Source organism: Dendropsophus ebraccatus, chromosome 2, assembly GCF_027789765.1.
Source record: "Dendropsophus ebraccatus isolate aDenEbr1 chromosome 2, aDenEbr1.pat, whole genome shotgun sequence".
NCBI classification, from domain to species: domain Eukaryota; kingdom Metazoa; phylum Chordata; class Amphibia; order Anura; family Hylidae; genus Dendropsophus; species Dendropsophus ebraccatus.
The window spans coordinates 180,524,861-180,552,058 of NC_091455.1; the positions used below are offsets into that span (position 1 = coordinate 180,524,861).

Genomic DNA, 27,198 nt, shown 5'->3' on the forward strand with positions numbered 1-27,198 from the left:
CCCTTATGCTACGTTTACACGTTTCACCCAATCGATCGTTTAACGATTTTGTAGCAGCGATTTGGTTTTCATAACGATCAGCGTTTAGACGAATAAATCGTTAGAAAATTCGTAAGAAAAATCGTTATTGCGATTGTTTTTAAGATCGTTTAAGGCCATCTTTTATATAGGGTGAATCTTTGAAAGACTGTTTACACAAAGCAATCAGCGAATTTTTAGCGAACGACGAACGACGATTTAAGAACATGTTAGAAGATCAAAATGTGCGATTTTTCACTCATCGCTTGATCGTTTGCTGTGTTTACATGGAACGATTATCGCTCAATGCGATAGTTTTTGCGAAAATTTGAACGATAATCGTTCCGTGTAAACGCAGCATAAGTCTATGTAGCCGTCTGGATGGAGATGATTGACAGATTGTTTTCCTGATCAATGGGGGTCTCAGAACCTCTCAGACGTGTCAAACCCAGGCCCTCAAGCGGTTTTAAAACTACAATTCCCATCATGCCTGGACAGCCAAAGCTGAAGTTTTGGCTGTCCAGGCATGATGGGACTTGTAGTTTTGCAGCAGTCGAAGGGCCGCAGTTTGACACCAAGTGACTGATCAAACCTTTGGCATGTGACTTGTCAAAAGTCTTATTCAATAAAAGTTACGTTTAAAGTATAAGATATATTTGTTAGGATGAAGGTGAATGTCTTGGCACTGGTTTTCAGGAATTTTGTAGCATGTAAGATAAGAAAATGAAGGGGTTTGGCGCACTTGGGACGGGGCTTGGACCCTTAGTGCACCAATCCGCACTGGCCGGCCCACCTAATTTATACATATTCAGCGATCTGCTGCAATGAGCCCCGGAGTGATATCACTGCCCCAATATTTATTAGAAGGGGTGGGGCCTATTGGTGCACTTTGGTGTACTGGGGCGGGGGTACCACCCTAAGTGCCTCATTTACATATGTAATTAACTAAAAAGTTCCTAAAAACGTTGCCAGGAATCAAGGTGAGAAACTTACCTTCATCCTCAGCACCCTGTGTGCTATAGGGACGTATCTAACACCATGGGACGTTCAAACACAAAACTACAGAAATTCACAGTTAAAGGGGATATCCGGAGAGCAGGAAGGGTCCTACCTTTTAGGCTCTCCAGCGCTCCACTTCCCCCATCTGTGCTGATAACTACTGCTGCGGGCACTGCATGCACGACCAAACGCAATGTCCGTTAGCTGCCCAATGTCGCTGCGACATCAGTAACATCAGGCAGCTATTGATCACTGCCCATAATATGCTACCACCCCCTTCTCGTTTGCGAAAGTATTAGCACGGACGGCAGAAAGGTTGGACCTTTCCTGCTCTCCAGATATACCCTGGGCTACAAAGACTGTATAAAAGCTCGACTGTCTGTTGTGCTCCAGTGGCACCAGGCTTGTTAGCAAGTTACCAAAACCTGACACTTGGGTCACAAAGACATGGTCTTATGTTTTATGGACTATACCCTCAATAACGGTCATCTCTCCCATCCTCCCCATGTACATGAAGGTTCAGGATGGCTGAACGCTCATGTGTTCCCTATGGGGACACTTATCACTGTATTAACAGATGAGAATGCTATCGCTTTACACGCAATTCAAGACCAACCATCACTGTAGCATGTAAATAAAACTAAAATACTATTAGATATGCATTAAAATAGTAACAAGTCCATAAAATCTCAAATGGTTGAATAATGAGTGTGAGAGAAAAAAAACTCTACTAAACTCTCTGTGACTAATATATTTGGTAAAGTCAACCCCTTGCAATAAATAGAAAACAACAATAAATTAAATCAGTAAGGTGACACATATCGGTCACCAAAGTCTCAACGCGTTTCTTCCTTCTTGGGATCATCAGGGGACCAAAATTTGAAGCCCACTGGCCAGACAATAGGGGTATACTCACTGTCCATTCTCCCATATTCTGTCACTCTGGACGAGACAATCTGACAGTGAGCACCAATACATCAAAATACTCCACCAATGAACACTGTATAATAACAGGTTTGATCAGCTAGAGACCGTTACAATGAACAATCAGAGGATAAGCAATAACATGCCCAGGCTCATCTGAGCCACTCACGCCTTCCCACAGTCAGGTGCCCGGTCCGATGAAATGGTGCAAGGGATTATCGCTCTGTAATAAATACATCGATCAGCCAATGACAACGTTCACTGGTTGATTGTTGATATAGGCCGGCGGCTGACAATATACATTACCTATACAGGCTGCAGGGCTCCTCCTGCGGTCTTCTCCCCGGGTCCCACGCACTTCAGCTTCAGAGTGACCTGTCTCAGCTGACAGGCTGCTCAGCCAATCTTTGGCCGCAGCGTTCCCAGCCAGCCGCTCAGCCAATCACTGGCCGGGACCGCCGCGGCCAGTGATTGGCTGAGCAGCCTGTCAGCTGAGACAGGCCACTCTGAAGCTGAAGTGCGCAGGACCCGGGGAGAAGAGGACCGCAAAAGGAGCCCTGCAGCCTGGACAGGTAATGTATAAAGTTAAGCAAGGGCTGCAAGGATATCGGTAACGATGTCCATGCAGCCCTTGTTAAACGATAATCGGGCTGTGTAATAGGCCCAGTAAACGAGCGCCGATCTAGCAGTTATTATCGGGCCTTCATTGGCCTGTGTAATAACACCCTTATCCCTCCTAGAACATGATGGTTGGACTGTAAAAATCCATCACATCAACATTAATGGGAAGTCTCATGCACCTTATACTGCCACCCAAACCCAGGTTCAACCCACTTTAGTATAAAGTGTATGGACTCCTCAGTGGTCTTATTATACGAGGTGATCATCAGCAGAAAAGACCTGACGGACAAGGTACAAAGTAGAGGCAAAGTGACCTGATACAAAGTAGAGGCATTGCTGCATTTTATATTTCCTTATTAAGGGTACGTTCACACATAATAGATTCGCTGAGGATCCCTGCCCTGTACACTTATGGGCAGACAAACTCGCTACATCCCGCTGTGAGTTTGTCCGCAGCCCGCCCCGTTAACCCCCCGGCCGCCGGAGCCTATACTTCACCTGGTCCCCGCTCCGGCTTTCTTCGGGGGATCTCGGCATGTCGCGCTTGGCCAATCAATGCGCTGCCCTGCCGCAGTGCACTGATTGGCTGAGTGGGACTTAAACAGACCGGTAGCCCTGAAGCAAGCCAGAGCGGGGACCAGGTGAAGTATAGGCTCTGGTGGCCAGGGGGCGGGCTGCTGACAAACTCGCAGCGGGAAGTTCATCCTGCTGCGAGTTTGTCTGCCCATAGAGTTTACTGGGCAGGGATCCGCAGCGGAAATTGCTGCGAATACACAGAGAGAAATCTGCTGCGGATCCGGTACGTGTGAACATACCCTAAAGGGGAACTCCAGCAATTTTTTTTTACTTTCAAATCAACTGGTGTGAGAAAGTTATATAGATTTTCAATTTACTCCTATTTAAAAATCTCCAGTCTTCCAGTATGTCCTGCTGGAAGTGGTGTTTTCTTTTTCATTCTGGCACAGTGCTCTCTGCAGACATCTCTATCCGAGACATGACTGTGTCAGACTAGTGAAAGAGTAACGCAATATCAGGACATACAGCAGCTGATAAGTACTGGAAGACTGGAGATTTTGTAAATAGAAGTAAATTACAAATCTATATAGCTTCTTTCCACCAGTTTCCCATTAACTTTCAGCTAAAATCTGGCCGCTTTATTCTTACTTAAAAAATGCATTTTAGTTTAAAAGGCTGTTTTTTTTCCTGCATTTTTCCAGAAAACACAATGGGTGAAACAATTTTTTACTATGTTAATATACAGCATGGCTGAAAACACAAAAAATAGCTCCAGGTAGAATACCCCTGGTAAACCAAGTTCAGTTGTTCTTCATACATAAGATGACAGTGCTTCCTGCAGGTGTGTACGTGACGTGTCACCAACTTCATTTACTGTGATTAACAATTCTCCCATCATCCTCTTCGAGGAGTGCCGAGGGGGACCGGCACCATAGTCACGCCCTATGCCAAATATTTTGACTACCAACAATGTGACAAATGGCTTAAAATAGCAATAAGGTGACTACAGAGAATCTATAATGCTGCACATAGCTGTTCACTGACTAACTATTGTACATAATGGAAGCATGCATAGTGTTTGCCGTGGTAATGTTTTCCACAAAGGTGTCGAATATCCATTTGTTACCCCCATCCTAGAGAATATAGTTAGCATGTTAGCATGTCGTAGGGACGGGCATCTGAGGTGTGATGGGGCGGCCGCCGACCCCCCTATACACATGTGATCAGTTTGGAGTGTGTACATGTTCTCTGAAAATGGGAGAAGGAAGAAGGCTGCTGCCAGACACCCTGGTGGCGCTTATCTCCAGGGAATAAAAAAGGGATCGGGAGTGTTGAATCCAACATGTCTCTTCTCGACATCGGCTGTCGGAAGTCCCCATTAGATGGTTAGCGATCCTGCTGCCATCAAAAATTTTGGTTAACTTTATAGCGAAACTAGCACTAACCTTGCAAATATGGAAGTTTTTAGCATGTGCAGACGGTTGCCGTCCATCTAAATCCAGTGATGTCCTGCTTTTGAAAATCCAAGGACCAGTTCCAGAGATATGCCGAAATTCCAACTATGCTAATGACCTTGTCTGGTGCACAAGAGCCGGCCCCTATCTCAGGAACTGAAGCTTGGTTTTTCAGTCAGGATCTAAGGGCCTTATTACACAGCCTGATCACTAGATCGCTAGATTGGCACTCAAGCCTATTAAATGGCCTGACTATCATGCGCAAGGGCTGTAATTGTGTATGTATGTATATATTTCCTTAGCAATGTCTGTGTCTTCTTTCTTCTTCTGCCTGCAGCCACCACTGGAACTTCTGAGCAGGTCTCTGAAGTGATAGGCTGAGTGACTTGTCAATTCAGACACTGACTCTGAAGTTCCAGTGGCAGCTGCAGGGAGAAGGCAGAAGCAAGAAGGATGCCGGGGAGCGGGGACAGGAATGTATCAGGTTTATTTTTATTTTTTTTTACACAGTCATCAATCGCACATTATTATTACACGTAGAGATGTGCCAAATAGGCCGTTATGCTTCACGGAACGATTATCGTTTGAATTTTCGCAATAACGATCACATTTGAGAGATAATCGTTCCACAGCAAACGATCAAGCGACGAGCGAGAAAGTGTTCATTTTGATCTTTCAACAGGTTGTCAAATAGTCGTCCGCTAAAAATTCGCAGATCACTTCGTGTAAACAGTCTTTCAAAGATTCACCCTATGTGAAAGATGGGCTTAAGTGACCTTAAAAACGATCGCAATAACGATTATTCTTATGATTTTTCCTAACGATTTATTCGTCTAAACGCTGATCGTTATGAAAAACCAAATTGTTGGCTTAAAATCGTTAAACAATCGATTGGGCGAATTATTGCTTCGTGTAAACGCAGTATAAGGCTATGTTCACACTACGTAAAACTAAGGCTGTTGTTGCCGATGGCAACAACGGCTGTGGTTTTTGTGCAGCGGAACACAGCCTATTAAGCAATGGGATCCCGGCCAGAGTGTACACACATCGTATACGCTCCGACCGGGATCTGGGCGGCCCCGCAAATAACTGACATGTCAGTTTTCTGCGGCTGGAATTCTGTGAATTCCGGCCGCAGAAAGACCTGTCAGTTCACACAGTAAAGCAAGCGGCTCCAGCCGCATCAGAGCTCTCCGGAAAGATCACCCGGCCGGTACTTAAGATGATCCGGCCAGAGACCAGCCGTTCTGTGACCCGGCCGAGGTCACGGAACGGCCGGTCTCATACGTTGTTGGAACATAGCCTAAGGGAGGCATTTATTAAGTCCGGCGTTTTTTACGCCGGACGTAAAAATGCCCCCGCAGCTCCGGCGCTACGGAGATTTATGTAGAGGCGGACTGCCTCTACATAAATCCCGTGCGCGACGTTGCGCACCGCCGAAAACCTACGCCAGCTGAGGACTGGAGTAGGTTTTCGGCGTACATTTTGGCGGAACGGATGATAAATCGCGCGGACTCTGAGTCCGCGCCCTCCGTTCCGCCCACTCTCCGCCCCTTTTTCGCCCCCTTTCCGCCCCCTGGCGTACTCGGCGGAAAGTGCCGATTTGCGAATATTTTATTCGCAAATCCGCCATTTTTGCTTAAAAAAAGACGCAAATCGGCACTTTCCGCCGAAAATCAGCCAGTCGCCGGATGATACATGTGGCCCTAAGTGTTCAGACCCCTACACAGATCTCTATAGCTGGAAGAGTTTTGCTGCACATTTCATAGAATGAAGCTGTATTCACACATTGTTCAGCCATTTTGCATCAAATTGTGGGAAAATAGCGCAATTTTTCGGCACGATTTTAGCGAAACCACAAATAAAATAACACAATCTTACCATTTTGCTGCAAAATTGCGGGAAAATTGTGAGAAGAATTGCAACAAGACCACCACATGTGAGCACAGGCTTATGATGGAGCTTGCAGGAGTTGATTATGTTCCCACAATGTATAAATAAGAGCAAATAATGGCCGTTATTAGTGATCATTATTATCTTTTGATTATTTTATTTTTACATTGTGGGATCGTAGGGCCCTATTACACCAACAGATATCTGACTTTTTACAGCCAAGGCCAGGAGTGGATTTGAAAGGAGGAGAAATCTCAGTCTTTCCTTTATGACCTGTTCTCTGTTTATAGTCTTTTCCTGGCTTTGGTTGCAAAAATCTGTCAGATTATCTGTTGGTGTAATAGGGCCCATAGCCATTCAGGGAGAAAAGCCCTCAGCATTCTCCCAGCATTATCTAGTGATCAGTCGATCAGATGTTATCTCTAAAAGAAGGCCCATACCACCTCTCATCTTCAGTAGCCACAGAAATTACATGGCACCTATGTCAATAACTGTGAGACATATATATATATATACACACACACACACACACACACACACACACACACATTATTATATTAATATATTATTTATATATATATATATATATATATATATATATATATACATATACACCCCAAGGACATCATCCAGAGGAAGCTACCCCTTTAGTTATACTATGCAATAAAGAAAAAAAAAAAAGAAGTAGTATACAAATTCACGATCCTCCAGAAGAAAGAAAAATCTCATACTGGCCATCTACTGTAACTATAGCTTTTAGGGGAGACTTGTAAGTATAATATTGCTTCCTTCTTTCTGGAGAACAAATTTGCATATAATGAAGGAAACCCAGTTGTTTTTGACAAATGATATTGAAATAGTGACATCTAGTGGTGAGATTGTGTAACATTTGTACACTGCAGATTTTGCACTTATTTTCCTGAGTCACAGTCAGAGTTCACTACAGTCTAATAGCAGGGCTTGGGATTGTTTTTATATGTTAAATCTAAATATTGGTTTGTTTTCATATGCAAAATAAACCAATAAATACGGTGAAAAACAAACAAAAGTCCATTCACATTGCATTCACTGTATACACTGCGATATGGCATCATTGATATTAGACATCTTTTTTTTTTTTTACTAATCCCACTAGGAAAATCCTCTTATCTGAGGGTAGAGAACCTTGAATCTCCAGCTGTTGCAAAACTACAACTCCCATTGTGCCTGGACTGTCTGTCCGTCCAGGCATGATGGGAGTTTTAATTTTGCAACAGCTGGAGAGCCAAGGCTTCCTACCCCTGCTCTTATCACTTACATAATACACTGGGCCACTACTCTAGTGCAGTGTAAGGGCCCTATTCCACGGGACGATTATCGTTCAGATTATCGTTAAATCGTTCGAATCTGAACGATAATCGTTCGGTTGAAATGCAGTTAACGATTAACGACCGAACGAGAAATCGTTGATCGTTTAATAAGACCTGGACCTATTTTTATCGTTGCTCGTTCGCAAATCGTTCGCATTGAATAAGACATCGTTCGGTCGTTCTCAATAGATACGAACGCAATAGCGAATAAATAGCGAAGAGAAACGATCGCAATTACGATCATAAGTAACGATTATCGTTCCATGGAAATGAGTGAACGTTTTCAGGTCTTTCGCAATAGCGGTCGTTTGAGATCGTTAATCGTTAACGATTATCCAAACGATAATCGTCCCGTGGAATAGGGCCCTAACTGTATAACTGCAAATATCAGATGCTCACGATTCTTAGAACTATTTTTTATTTCAGGTAGAAGTTGAGATAGCAGAGGTACAAGCTTGTTGCTTGATGCCAACATTTTTAATTCACGAGGAATACAAGTTCTAAAAAGGTCAGGAGAGATGACGGATGCTCTGCAACAAAACCATAGACACTGCGAATTAGGCTGGAATCACACATGGCAGTTTTTTTTTAAACTACCACTGCAGTTGGTAGTGGGGATACCTGCCTATTCACCTCAATGGGCTCATATACTCACAGTGGGATTGTCATCGCGCTGCGAGTATGTTAAACTAAGCGCCATTAACCCCACACGTCCCCAGAAGATACTGTATCGGGTCCGCGCTCCTGCTTGCTTCAGGGCCTCCTGGCGGTTAAGCCAATCAGTGCGCTGCCCAGCCACAGCGCACTGATTGGCTGACCGCCAGGAGACACTGGGAGGCCCCGTAGCCAGCAGAAGCAGGTAATGTATGCTAAGGGCCACAGGGGTTAACAGCGATGAGTTTCTGGATGACAATCTTGCTGCGAGTATGTCAGTAGAGATGAGCGGATTTCGTGAAGGAGTCGGCAGACAACTGGAGTCAGATGCCGATAGTTTAGGTTCATACGAACCCGAACTTCGGGAAATCCGCTCATCTCTATATGGCAGCCCATTGAAATGTATGGGCAAGTACTTGCAGCGGATTTCGCTGCGAATGTGCAGTAAGAAATCCGCTGTGGATAGGATGTGTGTGAAGGGCCAAGGCAGCATCAGAGATCATAGAAGTGTTGTCATAATGACAGTTTTGTATAGGAGAGAGAATGGTTTTATAATATTTTACCGTTCTGTGACATAACTGTGGTGTACATACACCTGAAGGTACAAATATATCTTTATTCAATATTTTTAATATAATCCATCTGCATCTGGCAAAGCCATTATGGAGCCCGGTATTGCAGACCCATAGGTGTCATATTCTCACATAGACACAGGCTGCAGTGGAGCAAAAAAAAACAAAAAAAAAAAAACATTCTTTGTGCCTCAGTATAAAAATCAGGAACATAGTGGTACAGAAGGAGTCTATAACAAGCAAGAGACACCATATTACAGATCTGTACAATATGGATCCATAAGAGTGCGTGCTTCTATTAGGCTGCATTCACACGTTCCGGGAAGTTGTCCGTGCTCACGGACAATTTTACAGTATGTCATTACTCGGAACGGATGCACGGAAAGGATTCCCCATAGAAATCAATGAGATCCGTGTTTTTCACGGATGTACACGGATGTGACATCCGTGTTCATCCGTGAAAAACACGGATGTGATGAAATCAATGTAATTTAAAATGCTGTATGACAGATCCGTGAAAAAAACGGACACTGATACAAAACGGACTGTTTTGCACGGATCACAGAGGTGGCTGCCGGACCACAATCACGGACCGGGAAAATCACTGAACGTGTGAATGCAGCCTTAGGCTTCTAGTCTTCTAATATGTGTTACACTGGTATGAGGAAACTGCAGGGATTCAGTCACTTGTAGGCAAGGACAGAATACCGCATTATTCTTGCCATCAAAACAGTCAGCGGGGTCATTGTTCAGATCTTACAGATCAGGCACAGCAGCACGTCTTGTATCTCACACAGTAGCCATAGCAGCAGAGTGATGCCACGCAACCGGGTTATTGTTTGTCTACAGTAATTACAAACATTCTAAAACACCTATCACAACATAGTTACATAGATAATAAGGTTGAAAAAAGGCAAAAACCCTTAGGAGGCAGATGCCAATTGCCCCAATACAGGGAGAAAAATTCTTTCCCGACTCTGATGGCAATCAGAATAATCTCTGGATCGACGTTTTACCGGAAATCTAATGTCCATAACTTGTAATATATTTTCAAGAAAAGCATCTAGGCCTCCCCTAAACTCATGTGGTAGTAAAGAATCAGCGTCTGTGCTGGTGGATGCCCCCTTGTCTTGGTTACAGGCCTAGGAGTAAAAAGACCACTACAAAGATCTCTGTACTGCCCATTCATATATTTGTACATTGTGATCAGATCACCCCTAAGACCAGTGTCGGACTGGGGTACCTTGGCCCACCAGGGAAATTGATTCTTGGGGCCCACCCGACATACACAGACTAAGGCAATGTTCACACTATGGAGGAGACCGGCTGTTCCGTGACTCCGGCCGGGTCACGGAACGGCTGGTCTCAGCCCAGATCATCACGTCCGGTACTTAAGTACCGGCCGGATGATCTTTCCTCCGTGGAGCTCTGATGCGGGCGCATCAGCGCGCGCCCGCATCAGAGCTTCCCATAGCACAGAGTGAAGCAAGCGGCCGGAGCCGCTCGCTTCACTGTGTGAACTGCCAGGTCCTTCTGCGGACCCATAGCAAACAATGCTATGTTCCACGCCGCACATCTACGGCTGTAGTTCTGCGGCGAGAACTACGGCCGTAGATTTACGTAGTGTGAACATAGCCATAATCAGCGGCAAACCTTTCACGTTACTACAGTGACTTTGCATTGAGTTGTGTATGTGAGCAGCAATGCTAGTGCACTGCCAGTCACTTGTACAGTTGTTACTGGTTTATGCAGTTACGGTAAAACAGGATTATTTATGTAGAAACCTAAATGAAATTTCAAGAATATTGCTGCAAAAACATATGAAAAATGTCATGTGTGAACACAGCCTCAGAAGATGAAGGAGAAAATGACCATCTAGTCTTCTCTTCTATTACAATTTCCAGCAGAGGAGACCCATAACGGTTCATTCTAGCCTCACCACAAGCTGTTGGGCTGGAATAAGACTTTTAAGGACCTTCATGAATGGCATATCAGTGGTCATTAAAGCGTTAAAGGGGTTATCCGGTAAAGAAAAAACAATTTTCAACTCTGATGTCAGAAGTTACAGATCAGTAAATTGCTTTACTTGGTGTATTCTCTCCAGTCTGACACAGTGAGACTGTCCAGAACTGTCTCAGAACAGCAGCAAATCCCCATAGAAAACCTCTCCTGCTCTGGACCGTTCCTGACATGGACAGAGGTGGCAGCAGAGAGCACTGTGTCAGACTAGAGAGAATACACCACTTCCTGCAGGACATACAGCTGCTGATAAGTACTGGAAGACTGGAGATTTTTAGTTAGGACCGGAAGAAGCAGATGGGAGTGCACCAGAGGATTTGGCCCCAATTCACTGAATTGCGGCGGGCGAAAACTGACATGTTCTTTGCGGCGCAGTATGGGATCCCGGCCGAAGCGTATACCATGTGTGTACTCTCCGGCCGGGATCCCATAGCAGTAAAGGCAGTGTCCTACACCGTACAGAGTACAGCCATTGTTTCAAATGGCAACAACGGCAGTACTTTTACATAGTGTGAATCTAGCCTTATCAAGGTGTGATCTGCCATTGTATACATGTACAAGGAAATGGCAGAGAACACCATAAGGCGCACATGGCGTATTACTGCAGAACAGATTTGTGCCAGTAGCTAAACTTGCTGCTCACCATGGGGGCTACAAGCCCAACACTGCCAGTCACTTTAGTGGTGGTTTATACACCTTGACGCCATCTGCAGCCTTTTCAACACAACCAGGAGACTCGGTACAATCATTCCGCAGGAGAGACAGCACCAAAGTGACTTTATTCACTCCCTCTTGTGCGACTAAAATTAAAACATCACACTAGAGGGTTTGAATAAAGTCACAAAATTTTTTTACTACTTCGGTGCAGTCTCTGCTGCTTTTTTAAAACTCTGTTCAGATGGAGTGCATTATCCTACCTGCGTCTACTGCGGCAGCTGATGCTGCTTATATATTTATTTTTTGAGTTAGTGCAATAATTGAGAAGACGTTCGCCTTTTGGAGGTCCCAGTTGTGCAGGAGATCTGTGAGGCTTAGGCGCCGATCAGCTGATTGAGGATTCTCACATCAAAGATGATAGGAGTTGTAGTAGACGTAACAGTAAGACTTTAATCAATGGATGTTTTGAGGGGAACCTTCTTCATCAGATCTATTGAGGGTTTTCTACAAAACACATTATCCATTGATTAAAGACTTACTGTTACGTCTACTACAACTCCTATCATCTTTGATGTGAGAATCCTCAATCAGCTGATCGGCGCCTAAGCCTCACAGATCTCCTGCACAACTGGGACCTCCAAAAGGCGAACGTCTTCTCATTACATACACATACATACATACATACATACATACATACATACATACACACAAAATGACATACTGCAGAGATACACAAACATGCAGACACAACACACCTTACATATATACATACATCTAATCATACTAACACACAGACACAGGACAGACAGATACAAAAGCATGCAGATTACATATATACAATAAAATATCTATAGAACTACATTACTACGTGTGTGTGTGTGTGTGTGTGTGTGTGTGTGTGTGTGCGCATCTACCATGTTTATAGTGTATATTATACACTATAAACATGGTAGATGCACACACACACACACAGGCACATTACATAGATATAACACTCACATGCATAAACACATGACACAGATGTACAAACACACACAGATGACAAAGACAGACAAATATACAGTAAACAAAACTCACATGTTAAGCAGGGCAGGAAGCTCCATGGAGTCCTCTGGTCTCCATCTTCACTTCCTCTTCTCCCAGCCAGACCTGGCAGCCTGCAGCCCCTCCCCCTTCTCTTCTGCACCGACAGCACACACAGTGGCAGAAGAGAAGAGATGTCACTGCAGAGGGGAGGGGGATGGAGGGGCCCTGCAGCTGCTCCTTCTCTCTGCATCTTCCTGATAACAAGCAGGAAGAGAGCAGTGCCGGGAGCTCGGCCACACTGACTGAGTGCAGGGGGAGGGGAGGGCCCATGATTAGCTCACCGGGCGGTGCTGATGCCGATCTTTACTCCCCACAGCAGGGGGAGCCAGCAGGGGGCCCCCTTGAGCTCCCCATACTAAACGGGATCTAAACAGGAGGCCCCTCTCTGGCTCAGGGGCAGGGCCCAGCAAGAGGGAGGAGGGGGCGGGGCCCACCGGGGAATCCCCCGGCTCCCCGGTGGCCCAGTTCGAGCCTGCCTAAGACGTCTTTTTTTCTAGCGTAAATAACCCCAAGCTTGATAACCTGTCCTGGTACTGTAACACACCCATTCCCTAGATGACCTTGGTTGCCCTCCTCTGCACCCACTCCAGCCATGTGCTTCTTATATACTGGTGCCAAAAGCTGTACACAGTATTCCATATGTGGTCTGACCAGTGATTTGGAAAGAGGCAAAACTATGTTCTCATCCTTAGCATCTATGCCTTTTGATGCATCCTATTATTTTATTAGCCTTGGCCGCTGCTGCCTGGCACCGATCATTAAAGTTCAGTTTACTGTCCACCAATACCCCCAGGTCCTTTTCGGAAGTAGTTTTACCCATTGTTTTATTATTTAGCACATAACTGTACTTATTATTTCTATGGCCCAAGTGCATAACCTTACATTTATCCACATTAAACTTTGCTATTTCTCTGCCCAAGCCTCCAGCTTCCCCAAATCTGTTATACTATATTATCCTCTTCTGTGGTTATTTAGTGTCATCTGCTATTGCCAAAATTCTACTCTGTAGCCCCTCTACAAGGTCATTAAAGAGGTTGTCTGGTCAAGACCCCTTTTTGTGGAATGCCAAACAACATACAGTATAATTGCCTCCCTGCTGCCCGTACTCCACCTCTCTGCTCCTGGTTGTGTTGGCGCTTCCAGGTTTGCGGACATGTAGAAGTAGGCCCACTCAGCCATTCAGTAGCCGCACCATCACACCCCTGAACCCGTAAGCAACAGCACAGCAGTTACCGGATCTTCAAAGTACAAGCGCAAGAGTCAGGGAAGTATATGTTATTTTTTTCCATTCACCCCAACCCAAGAAGTGGACCCAACACTGACCCCTGCAGCACACCACTTATAACCGTGACCCAATCAGAGTATGTTCCATCAATAACCATCCTATGTTTCCTATCACCTAGCCAGTTACTAGCCATTTACATATATTTTCCCCCAGTCTCAGCATCCTCATTTTATAGACCAACCTTACATGTGGACAGTAGGAAATTCTGCATATGGAACAATATCAACCGTAGAAGCACAGACAGATATATGAAGGGTACTACGTGTCTACTTGACCCAACAGCTATGTAACAGTGTCAGCAGTACAGAATCTAAATTGCAGATGGCAGATTCACTTTAAAAAATGGTGAAGCAAAGCAGCTGAGAAATAATCTGGTCTCCCTGATTATATGTGTGTATGTGTATATATATATATATACACACACACACACACACACACACAGTGGTACCTCGGTTTTCGATTCTGGAAGGCTGTTCCATAACCGAGCAGTTCGAAAACCGAGCTGTAAGTTCCCATAGGGAACAATGTAAATGTGATTAATTGGTTTTTACACTCCCGTGGGTCAGGTGCAGAGCACCCGGCCCACAGAGTGCAAAAACACTCCACATCCCCCGCAACAGTGAGAGGCGGGAGCGGGCGGCTTTTTAAACTTGCCGCCCTGCTCCAATCAGCTGCGGGGGACACCCTGTAAAGAAGTGGGGAATCCCATCACTTCTTTACAGGGTGTCCCCGGCAGCTGAGAGGAGCAGGAGCATGACTGCAAGTTTAAATAGTTTAAAAAGTTTAAATAGCCGTCCGCTCCTGCCTCTCACTGCGGGGACAGGCTGTAAAGAAGCCGGCTCCCAGCGCTGTCCTCCTGTCTCTCCCCACCAGCCCCTCCGCCCCCCCCCCCCTCCCGCCGGCCCGGAGCGCTTCCGATAAACTTACCCAGCCTGTACACCCCTATAGACTGCGGCGCGCCCGTGCTGTTGCGCCCGCAGCCCCGCTCACCAGCTTCTTGCTCCCGCTGCTCCCCGCTGCCTCTGCAGACTCTCTCTTACCCTGCAGAGGCGGCGGGGAGCAGCGGGAGCAAGAAGCTGGTGAGCGGGGCTGCAGGCGCAACAGCACGGGCGCGCCGCAGCCTATAGGGGTGTACAGGCTGGGTAAGTTTATCGGAAGCACTCCGGGCCGGCGGGGGGGCGGAGGGGCTGGTGGGGAGAGACAGGAGGATAGCGCTGGGAGCCGGCTTCTTTACAGCCGGTCCCCGCAGTGAGAGGCAGGAGCGGGCGGCTATTTAAACTTGCCGTTGTGCTCCTGCTCCTCTCAGCTGCCGGGGACACCCTGTAAAGAAGTGGGGAATCCCATCATTATGATGGGATTCCCCACTTCTTTACAGGATGTCCCCCGCAGCTGATTGGAGCAGGAGCACGGCAGCAACTTTAAATAGCCGCCCGCTCTTGCCTCTCAGTGTTCCCGAACACCTCTAACTGTCAGCTGAACATCAGTTCAGCTGACAGTTATCCCCCTGGTTTTGTTCGGATACCAAGCAAAACTTCTGGGGGAAATTTAATTCGAAAACCGAATTGCTCGAACTCCGAGGTGTGTATATATATATATATATATATATATATATATATATATATATAGCGCGGAAGGCTGAAGCTAATAAATATGGGTCAATCAAACGTGGAAACACCTCTGAAAAACCCTTAAAGAGTCACTGTCGTATTTTTTTTTTTTTTGCAGAAATCAATAGTCCAGGCGATTTTAAGAAACTTTGTAATTGGGTTTATTAGCCAAATCTGCCATTATCTGCATGTAGAAAGCCTTTTCCCAGGTCCCCCCCTCCTTCCTCTTTTTCATCCACTCTGAAAAATCTGAAAATTGTGACTTGTTGCAGGAGTCGTACCCTGTCTGTTCTAGGGAGAGGGGAGGGGGAGGAGGAAGGAGGGAGTTAGCTACAGCAGAAAGCAGATAACAGAGGATTACAGGCACGGAGCTGGGTGACAGCTGTAATCCGAGCTCAGACAGGTCACTGGTGACTGTCACAGGAGATATCCCGTGAGGGATTTGTAGATTAACTCTTTGTTGTCCTGTTTTGGTCTTTTCTTTAGCTCTCTCCATAGGAGAACAATGAAGACAGGGGGGAGAGCTTCAAACTGCTTTTTCATGATAAAAATGCATTTTTCGGATAATAAACCCAATTACAAAGTTTCTTAAAATCGCCTGGACTATTGATTTCTGCAAAAAAAAAAATTCACGACAGTGACACTTTAATTATATATTGTACTATAGTATTATCACCTACTAGAAGAACGTGTCAGGGACATATTATAGGTTGTCACGCAAACACACCACATCCAACCCTGCTAGCTTCTAATATTACCAATGACACAAAGGCTAGTGCATACAATTATGTAATATTTAAAGGGGATTTCCCACCTCAGTAAATAATAGCAAATGACTATGATTGTTCTTGTTTCTTTTAAGGGTAAGGTGAGTTTGAAAAAAAAAAAAAAAAAAGCATTACTCTCCTGCCCAATCTACCGCCATTGCCATTCCAACCACAGCTACTGATCACCACGTCCTGGTCATCACCTCCCAACATACTCAGTGGGCGTTTCCTATGTGTTGAGGTGGAACTAAAAAAATGGTGATTTTTTTTGGGATCCAGTAACCAGCTTGACCTCTTAAAATAAATATTCTACAAAACAACCTCTTTAATGATTGGTGACTGACTGCTGGGAGCCCAACACAACTGTATAATGAAGGGACCCTATGGTAAGCAAAGTGCTGCTGCTGTTTCCCTGCATATCAGTGCTCCCAGCCGCCCACTGTAGAGGATAAGGTACTACATTTATGCACATGTGCAATACTTAGTACAGGGGGTAAATGTGTATGAGGCTGTGCAGGGAAACACTGAGAAAGAGTCCTTAGTTTATTGTTCATGGGATAAGTGGTGAACCCAGAGGTCACCCCCATTGATCAGTAAGTGAGGATTTATAGTAAAAAAATAATATACCATAACATCAAGATGGGAATACAACTTATCATATAAAGAGAGAAGTAATACTCTTTGCATTGCTTGTCACCACTTCTTTCACGGTCCATTGACGAGTCACCCTCACAACTGGCCAGTTACTGGATAATGGGGGCAGTTCTTTTAGGGATGACGCATCACAGGATCCTGGTAAAAACGGGGACCAGAAGCTATCCAAACAGAAACGGCAGGGGATCAAAGGAGGCGAGTATACATTTTTTTTTTTATAAGGTCCCCAGCCATATCTTTTTTTCTTCAATCCCTGGACAACCCCTTCTATGAAAATAAAAGTCACAGCTTGTTATACTGGGGTAAGATGAAAAAGAGTTTAATCCGCAGAAAATCCGCTGCGGATCCGCAGCAGATTTAACTAACTGAATGAGCACAGCATCAAATCCGCACTTACAAATCTGCTGCGGATCCGCAGCGGATTTGACAGTGCGTTTTTAATGCTGTGTTCATTCATCTAGTTAAATCTGCTGCGAATCCGAATTACAATTACGGTACCTTTTACACATGGTATTAATACAGGTGTAATATTAAGGAGCACACAGGTAAATATATATATATTTTTTAAAACTCACCTGGTACCAGAAAGTTATACAAATTTGTAAATGATTTCTGATTTAAAAATCTCAAGCTTTCCAGTACTTGTCAGCTGCTGTATGGCCTACAGAAAGTGATGTATTCTTTCCAGTCTGACACAGTGCTCTCTGCTGCCATCTCTGTCCCTGACAGGAACTGTCCAGATCAGTAGCAAATCTCTATAGAAAACCATTCTTCAGTTCCTGTCATGGGCAGAGGTGGCAGCAGAGAGCAATATTTCGGATTGCAAAGAATACACCACTTCCTGCAGGACATTAAGCAGCTAAAAAGTCCTGGAAGGCTTGAGATTATATAAAAAAAAAGTAATTTACAAATCTGTTTAACTTTTTGGTACCAGCTGATTGAAAAAATAAAAATAAAAAAATTATACTGTATAGATTATTTATCTTAATAATAATGTTTCGCTGGAGTACCCCTTTAGACTGCATATGAAATGACAGACTTTTTCTCACTTGAATAGGAAAAAAAACAGCAACTGTAAAATGGACGTTTCTTGAGGTATAACAGACGTTTTACACCTCAAAATACCCTCCCAAAAGCTATGTGCCTTACCATGCAAAACAGTATTGTGTGAACTCTACATTTAGCATGTTTTTCTCACACCAAAGTGTTGCTATCCTTTGCCCTTGGAAATATTATTTAGTTTAAAAACAACTAAACAGCCTAAAGAAAAGGGCTCTTTTCCATGCAAATGTGTTTTCTGCATGAGAATTCTTCATTGCATTTTTCACATAACTCAAGGTTTAAATTCTAATGGAATTTTACTAAGTTGTGAAATCTACACAGTCTGTAAACAACAGTAAAAAAAAAAAAAGGGACTTTACCAAAAAGGACTTTAATATAATATAATTATAGTCTATTATAGTGCAGTCTCCTACTCTGCACTTAGGACATTACTGACTACCGTAAAACCACCCGCACATTGTGCCGTTTGTTTCTTCTAAGTCCACATGATCTTATAATTATCCGGGTCAAAATGGGGCCTGAGCTTTCAGCTAGATATGGAAATAGCATTTCCACTGCAAATCTATTCATATTTATTACCTAATGTGTGAATGACCCTATTTTAGCGTGAATGAAGAGGACATTAGGTCACCGTCCTCCCACTATAACTATGATGTGAGCAGTCACGTCCTTGGTAACATCATAATAACATAAGAGACTATACACATACCTATAGCCTGACATAATCTTTGCTCCTCAGGATATTTTATATATTTTATAAACTATAGATTATTCAACATCCACCCCCATATGTGATGACGAAGAATAAATTATAAAAGTGGATCACCTATTTTTATAGCTCTGTGTTATGCTGATCCTCTATCATTCTTAGTAAAAATGGATGACTAAATTACCAAGTGGGTGTTACCAATTGGGGGGGGGGGGGGGTCTCCACACTGTCTAAAGGTGGTTTTACACGGAACGATTTATCGTTCGAATTTGCATGATAACGATCAAATTCGAACGATAATCGTACGTGTAAACGCAGCGAACGATCAAGCGACGAGCGAGAAATCGTGCATTTTTATCTTATTTTATTTTAACATGTTCTCAAATCGTCGTTGATCGTTCGCAAAGAAAAAAAAAAAAAAACGCAGATCATTCCATGTAAACATTCTTTCAACAATTTCACCTGGCTTAAGCGATTGCATAACTATTTTTCCGTACGATCGTTCCGTCTAAACGCTGATCGTTATAATAAAAAAAAACATTGCTCATTCAAAAACGTTAATTGTGCGATCAGGCGAATTATCGCTCCGTGTAAAACCACCATTAAGGTACTATTACACAAAGCGATTTTTCAATGATTAACGATAAACTATCTCAAACGACCGCTATTGCAAACGACCTGAAATCGTTTACCCAATTACACGGAGCGATGATCGTTACTTATGATCGTTCTTGCGGTCGTCTTGTCGTCGCTATTGCGAACAACCGAACGTCTTATTCCATGTGAACAATCAACGATAAAAATAGGTTCAAACTCTATCAAACGACTAACGGTTTCTCGTTGGTGGTTTAATCGATGTCTGCTATTACACTAAACGATTATTGTTCAGACCTGAACGATTAACGATTTTTCGAACGATAATTGTTAAATGTATATGGAGGGATCGGGAGAGATCTCATGTGTATAGGTACCTTTAGTCAATCTGGACAATCAATCAATTTTTATTGACAGTTTCCAATCACAAGGGAGGACTATGTATATAATTCTGAAAATCAGCATGGAATAGGCAGTAATAGGAGATGCGTGGGGCACAATATTGATATAGACTGTCACCATTTGGAACAAACAAGTTTTTATAACTCAACAGAAGCCTAACCCAAACTAAAACAAACCCTGGTGACCGCAACTGCAGCAATTATCTGTCAACGTTATTTTCTGTGTGATATATCGTACCGTCTAAACACTGATCGTTATGAAAAAAAAACGTTACTCCGACATCGTTAATCTTACGATCGGGCCAATTATCGTTCCATGTAAACGTAGCATAAGGGTCCTATTACACAGGGTGATTTTACGCTCAATTTGGGAGAATATCGCCATGTGTAATAAAGACAACAATCAACCAAGAAGCCAATCATTGACTGATCCTTGTCTTTTAGCATGTTGAAAAAACATTGGTCGCTCATCTTTCAGATGCACGGTCGGTGGCTGATTAAAGAAAAAATAATAAAGATGTATACTTACCTGTCCATGCTCCTTGGTGTGCTCCTGCCGGTTCCTGGAGCAGCCCATCTCTGAAGTGACAGGCCACTTAGCCAATCAGCTGCTGCAGCGATGTCCAGTCTTGGACAGTGATTGACTGTGTGAAATGTGAGTTCAGATCTGAGGCACTCCGGTCAGTGGGAGACAGACAGAAGAACACCGGGGAGCATAAACAGGTAAGTTATACGTCATTATTTTCTATATAAAGCAAGGGCTGCACAGACATTGTTAACAACATATATATTTATATTTATATATATGGCCCATGCTACATGATAAGCGAGCCGGGTAATAGGCTTTTTTATTTTTTAGGTTTAGGGTATTACGTAATTGCCGTTTCTAAACTAGACATCCAATTTTTCTTTATGAATAACATTTGTTGCTACTGCATGTGAATTAGAGTACCATATAAAGCATAAACTCTTGACATGTCTGTCAAAATGTTGGGGTCTGAGTGTTCAGAACCCACTGATCAGTAAATAAAGCTTAGAGAAGTGCATGGCTGAGCTCTTCACTCACTGACTCTCTGCAGGAGATAGATTCTATGTCAATGCCCAATGCAAAGTTTAAAGTTATAACAGGTACACTTTAATAAATGGAATAAATAAAATGTCACCACACTGTACTGCTCGCCTGTAACCCTCAACGCATAGTCAACTGTTAAAAGACGGGATGGTATCATCCTAGGAAAAGGACTAATTCTCATATTGCTTTCTCGTGACCATATGGATCATATGAGAAAACACTAAAGAAAAAATTAAATTTGGCCAAAGTATATTAGTCTTGGTGAATTGCTAGTGATGAACGAGTACTAAAATGCTCGGGTGCTCCGTACATGAGACGAATATTTCCCGATACGCGGGCACTCGTTTCGAGTAACGAACCCCATTGAAGTTATTGGGAAACTCGAGTATTTTTGCAGGGGACCCGAGCTCGGCCCAGGGAAGGTTGCGTGAAAACCTGTCAACCTCAGAAAATGGTGGAAACACCACGGAATCGGACAGGAAACAGCAGGGGCAGCATGTATGGATGCTTTATGGTGTATCGCACCTGTTACACAGGACAATGAGCAGAGAGGTTGGATATGGCTGCAATAAAAAAAGAAAGCAACCCTGCAGACTGGATGCAGATGACAACAGATACTGGTCAGACTAGTATTTGGAGGTAGTCGTATAGAGTCTGTGTGTAAGTGGTGCTTTATGGTGTATGCCACCTCTTAAACAAGACAATGAGCAGTGAGGTTCTATGCAGCTGTACTACAAATCACAGCAATACAATGTACAACAGCAGCAGCACCAGCCAAAATATAATTGTACTTCTTTGGGGTCTGTATTAGAGATTAGCAAACCTGGAGCATGCTCGAGTCCATCCGAACCCGAACTTTCAGCATTTGATTAGCGGTGGCTGCTGAAGTTGGATAAAGCCCTAAGGCTATGTGGAAAACATGGATAGAGTCATTGGCTGTATCCATGTTTTCCAGACAACCTTAGAGCTTTATCCAAGTTCAGCAGCCCCCGCTAATCAAATGCCAAACGTTCGGGTTCGGATGGACTCGAACCCGAACCCGGTTCGCTCATCTCTAGCCTGTATGCATCACCTACTGTCCCTTTTCTGCCAGCAGCCAAATCACCACAGTGTGCAGCTAAGATCGTGGTAGCTGCACTGCAAGTACCAGACAGCAGTCTGGAGTACTCCAAAAAAAGATTTTAAGCCCTTACAAGGGCTGTCGGGTCCTTTCTCTAGTATCCCTGCCTACAGGAACGCTAATTCCCTCCCTAATGCTCTCCCTGACAAGCAGCAGCTCTCTTCCTATTCTCTTCCAGCATGCATGAGGCAAGCACCGCTGGCCCAGATTTTTATATGGCAGGGTCATCTGATGTGGCCAACAAATTGCTGCTATCGACATGTATGGGTCCCACTTCATCGCAGGATGTACCAAAGAGTCTCCTGCATGTTTATTGGCTGAGAAATTGCGCCCAAACTTGCAGGAAAAGGATGATGCCATCTTCTTGAGTATTGCGAGATGCTAGTCTGAGCATCGAGCACCCTAATACTCGAACGAGTACAAAGCTCGGACGAGCATGCTCGCTCATCACTATGAATTGCTTTGTTCTATAAAATACTGTGATATATAGATAGAGATGAGCCAACAGGGTTCTGGTTCGAGTCGATCCGAACCCAAACTTTCGGCATTTGATTAGCGGTGGCTGCTGAACTTGGATAAAGCTCTAAGGATGTCTGGAAAACATTGGTACAGCCGATGACTATATCCATGTTTTCCACATAACCTTAGGGCTTTATCCAACTTCAGCAGCCACCGCTAATCAAATGACGAAAGTTCGGGTTCGGATGGACTCGAGCATGCTCCAGGTTCGCTCATCTCTAATAGTACATGTTCTCTGGAGTTCTCTGTGTGCTCAGCACTGATGAGAGTGTTCTGGTATTGCTGTACATTATCACTGGCAGTCATTTCCTGCTGCTACAGGCGCTATACATCTGTTGACTGAAGCAGAAATGAACAGGTCACACCAGGTTAGACTGTAACGACAGACACCAGTAAGTAAATACACGAAATAATAAAAGATGACAAATAAAACCAAGACTAAGAATAATATATTGCACTTCTTTCAATATTACATGTCCCTGTTGGTTCTATATAAATATTATAATTATTATGTGTAAATATGAAGCAACAGCAAAGTCCAAAGCTCTTGAGATCTAGTGAATTTTAGCTTTACATTCTGCCAGACTTTTTACATACACATATACAGTATGAGACCAACTGTTCTAGGACACTGCCATGTCACAGAACAGCCGCTGTCTGAGATGTTCAACATCACTTCTTTTTAATTGGAATGTGGTCACATTTGTGTATGCCCACCCTCCAATTAGCTATAGCGGACAATGTAAATTATGGCCGGAGCCGTGCTTTACATTGTCTGCACAGTTTTTTGTGCGGCCGCTGTTGACATGTCAAATCTTTGAGCAGAGAGGTGGGAAGGTGTGCAAGCACTCCTGTTCAAACAGATAGCAGGCTGGACTTGTCGCCGAGTCTGTAGTTTGAACAGGCCCTAAGAGCTAATAATGACCTGAATTTTTAGCTATATTTTGCAAAAGCCAGTAGTAAATAAAACTATTGCAATCAATTACAGCCGTTATTCTATACAGTTTGTGTGCGGCCAGCCAATTTTCCATTGATTTCAATGGAGTGTGTTATTATTGAAAATACAGCCATATATGTAGTTTAAAATTATGGCCATATTTTATAACGTGTGAGCCTTGCCTAAAAAATCATGTATTCCTTATGACAATAATATCGCTTGTTTGGTAACAGCTCATTCTTCTTCGTGCTCAATGATATGACAAGTGACCTCTTTGCTCAATGTTATAAGCAAAACCCCAGGCCAGAAATCCTAGCGTATATTTAGGAAAATCCTAACAATGAAGCACATAAGAAGCAATGTAAAGCAGTTCTACTGAGTGTCCTCTTATGTAAACTGCAGTCCTACAGTGTCATACATGAAGGTCTGTGGTTAAGCCAGGATTACACGGTTTGCCACCAAGATGCAGGAAGGGGAGAAGAGCTGCACTGAAGCCATTGACTTTAATTACAGCAGAACCAGTGCTGACCTTCTTTTTACTGTGTGATACCCCCACTTCCACTAAAGTTAATGGGAGCAGGGTTTCAGGCTGTGTGACGCAATGTTTTGGATGCAGCAAATCATTTTCCAAGTCTAAAACATTTGCCCGTGTGAACGCATACGATCTTTCCTCCGACTTATCTTTTGCGTCCTCCCCACGCACAGAAATGTTCACTGTGACCAAATGTTCTCTATAGGGAGGGGTAGGCCTCATCCAGACAGCTCTGGCAGCGGCTTATCTCTCTGAAAATAAAAGGCTCAGACAATAAAATTCCATCACGCCGACCCTGTCAGTGGAGACTTGGGAGAGCCCCATACAAATTATACTGACGCAAGCAGCGAGTTTGGCCGACAGAACTATAAAGTGTATGGGGACCTTAAGAGCTTTGTTTCCATGGACGGTTAAATCTCGACATACGTTTTGAAACCAAAAGAGATGCTAAATATTTAATCCTATGGAAAAAGGTCATCCCGAACCAGAAATGAATATAGAAAAGAGACGCTACATACGCGTAGCCCGGAAAAAGGCACACAGATTTCCCTATGTACTAGGAAATTGTATGCACTCTGTATGCAGCTATATGGCTCCTCCATACAGAATCTATTGGAAGCCAGTCATCAGAATGGAGATTGAATGGAGTGGATGGATCTGAGCTGATGTTACTGAATAAACACTGAAGGGGGTGCAGCAGTCAGTCTGATGATCGGTGGGGGTCCTGAGACTCAGACACCAACTACTCTGACTAATGACCAATACTAAACTACATGAATATTTTTAAACCTATTTAATTTATTCTGTGCAGCATTTGCGACCACATCCATATATGAGTAACTGTGAGTCATGAGAAGAGGGAAAAAGTCGACAAGCTATATACTGAAGACAATAAGATAGGGGAGAATACTGAGAGATTTTTAGCTCTGAAGCCTGACGAATTGTGAATGCAGCTCTGGTATATAATAAATATAACTTAGAACCCACGTGAGATCCGCAACACAAACCATTTCCAAAGTTACTGAACTTTCTACATACAGTATGGTAATTTAGAGAGTAGTGCATGCTTCAAGATGGGACAAAGCAGAAAACCACATCCCCATCTGCCTGTATACATGGTATATCTACCAGAATGATGCTGTGGCTTTCTATTCCTGTCTGACAATACAAGGCTTGAATTTCATTTTCAATTTACAGCGGTATTATTTCCTCAATTTTTTTTTCTTTGTCCTCATGATTTCCTGCTACAGAGCTCACCGGGCCACTATAACTATTGTAGAGCTTTTTTTTTTTAAAAGAATTTATTTAAACTTTTTGCACAGAAAAAACAAAACTATACATAGGAGAGGTCAAGTACAATCCACCCACTGCAAAGTGAACAAAGGCACATCCATAAAGGACCAAATGCTATAAGCTCGATCAAAGTACATTAGCATGGCAGTAAAAAAAAAATATCAGTTATATTGCATCGCATACAATCAGGGTCGCCTCAGAGCAGGAGTACCCGACCCCCCAGGAACAAGACAAGACAGACAACACATTCACACACACCCAGACTGCGCCACACCTCCCCCCCCCCCCCCCCCAACCAGAGAGCCAGCACAAAGGTCTACACATCTGCCGTTTCATCAAGCATAAGCCAGTGAATCCAGATTTTTTAAAAAATTTTGGGGCATTTACGATGTTCACAGAGGGCTTCGTACAGCGGGACATATTTATTAACCAATTGTTTCCAGCGGGCCAAGGAGGGGGCATCTGTATACTTCCACTCCATAGCTATAATCTTTTTGGCACAGAACAGAAGAAATCTAATGAATATCCTGTAGTATTTGTTACGTGTGAGTCCATTGATAAGACCTAGCAGGCACACGGAGGGGGTGCACACAAAAGGGAAATCAAAATGATCGGACAGAAATTGCAAAACGGAGCGCCAAAAGGATTGATTTTTGGGGCACGACCACACAGCATGCATGAAAGTACCGACAGCAGACACATTTGAAACAGGTATCTGAGGGGGTCTCTCTGGAGTATAGTATGTACGCATCAGAAAGCGAAACTGGATCAACCAGTCTCTAGCACTGACTACAGTAGGGTAGTAGGTATGCACCACCTCCTTCCACTGCTGATCACCCAGAGAAGGGACATCCACCACCCACCTCTCATACGCCCTCTGGAAAGGGGACGAGTCCTCTGGACTCAACATTAAGTAACCAAGCGTCAGGACCTTATCCAGGTCAGGAGATCCCAGGAGCTTCTCTGCCTGTGTGAATTCCAAGGGAACCGTAAGGCTGCCAAACTGAGTGCGAAAAGCATGCCACAGCTGCAAATAGTGAAAAAATGCTGAGCGCGGGATCCCATACAACTCACACATGTCAGAAAAGGAGCGGAACATATTGTCAGGTGAAAAAACGTGGGACAGATATCGAACCCAATGCTTCCCCCAGAGAGCCGCGCCCTGTAAACCTATGAGTTCCGGGAGATGGGGATTAAGCCACAAGGGTGTACGAGGAGAGAGGGACGAAGAAGGCATCTGTTTTTGTACAACCCTCCACACCTTCTGTACCGTAGTTAAGGGAGGGAGCTAAGGAGAAGAGGGGGTGTACCTATAAAGGGTATTTGTCAGGCCCTTGTAAGATCCAACCAGCGCCCCGGCCAACGCCACCGCTGCTTTACTGAGGTCCAGATCCAGCCACCAATTAGCATATACCAATTGAGAGGTTAGGAAATAGTGGTACATGTTAGGAGCTGCAAGGCCCCCCTGATGCTTAGGCGCTAGGAGGTGAGAGTATCCAATCCTAGGAGACCTGCCCTGCCAGTAAAAGGATCTCAGAATCTTATCTAGATTTGCAAAGAACTGCCTGGGAGGAAAGACAGGGGAAGCATGAAAGAGATAGAGGAATTTAGGTAGAAAGATCATTTTAAAAATGTTTATCCTACTCATCAGAGATAGTGGCAATGGCCCCCCATTTTTGCAACCGGAGGTCAGTGGCCGACAGAAGAGCCGTGAGATTCAATGCCATATAACTATCAATTGAGGCGTTGACCTCCACCCCCAAGTACCGGAACTGGCGGGTCGCCTGCAACCTATCTGGCAGGGTGACAGGCAAGGGAAGAGAGGATGACAGGGGCATAAGGACCGACTTAGACCAGTTCACCATCAGGCCAGAAAGTGCACCA

General features: G+C 44.0%; 1 protein-coding gene across 1 annotated transcript in view; it reads right to left on the bottom strand.

Moving 5' to 3' along the window:
• Window positions 1–27,198, bottom strand: part of PLCD1 (phospholipase C delta 1) — an 89,702-nt gene that overhangs the window by 52,931 nt on the left and 9,573 nt on the right. The gene's annotated exons all lie outside the window — the stretch shown is intronic.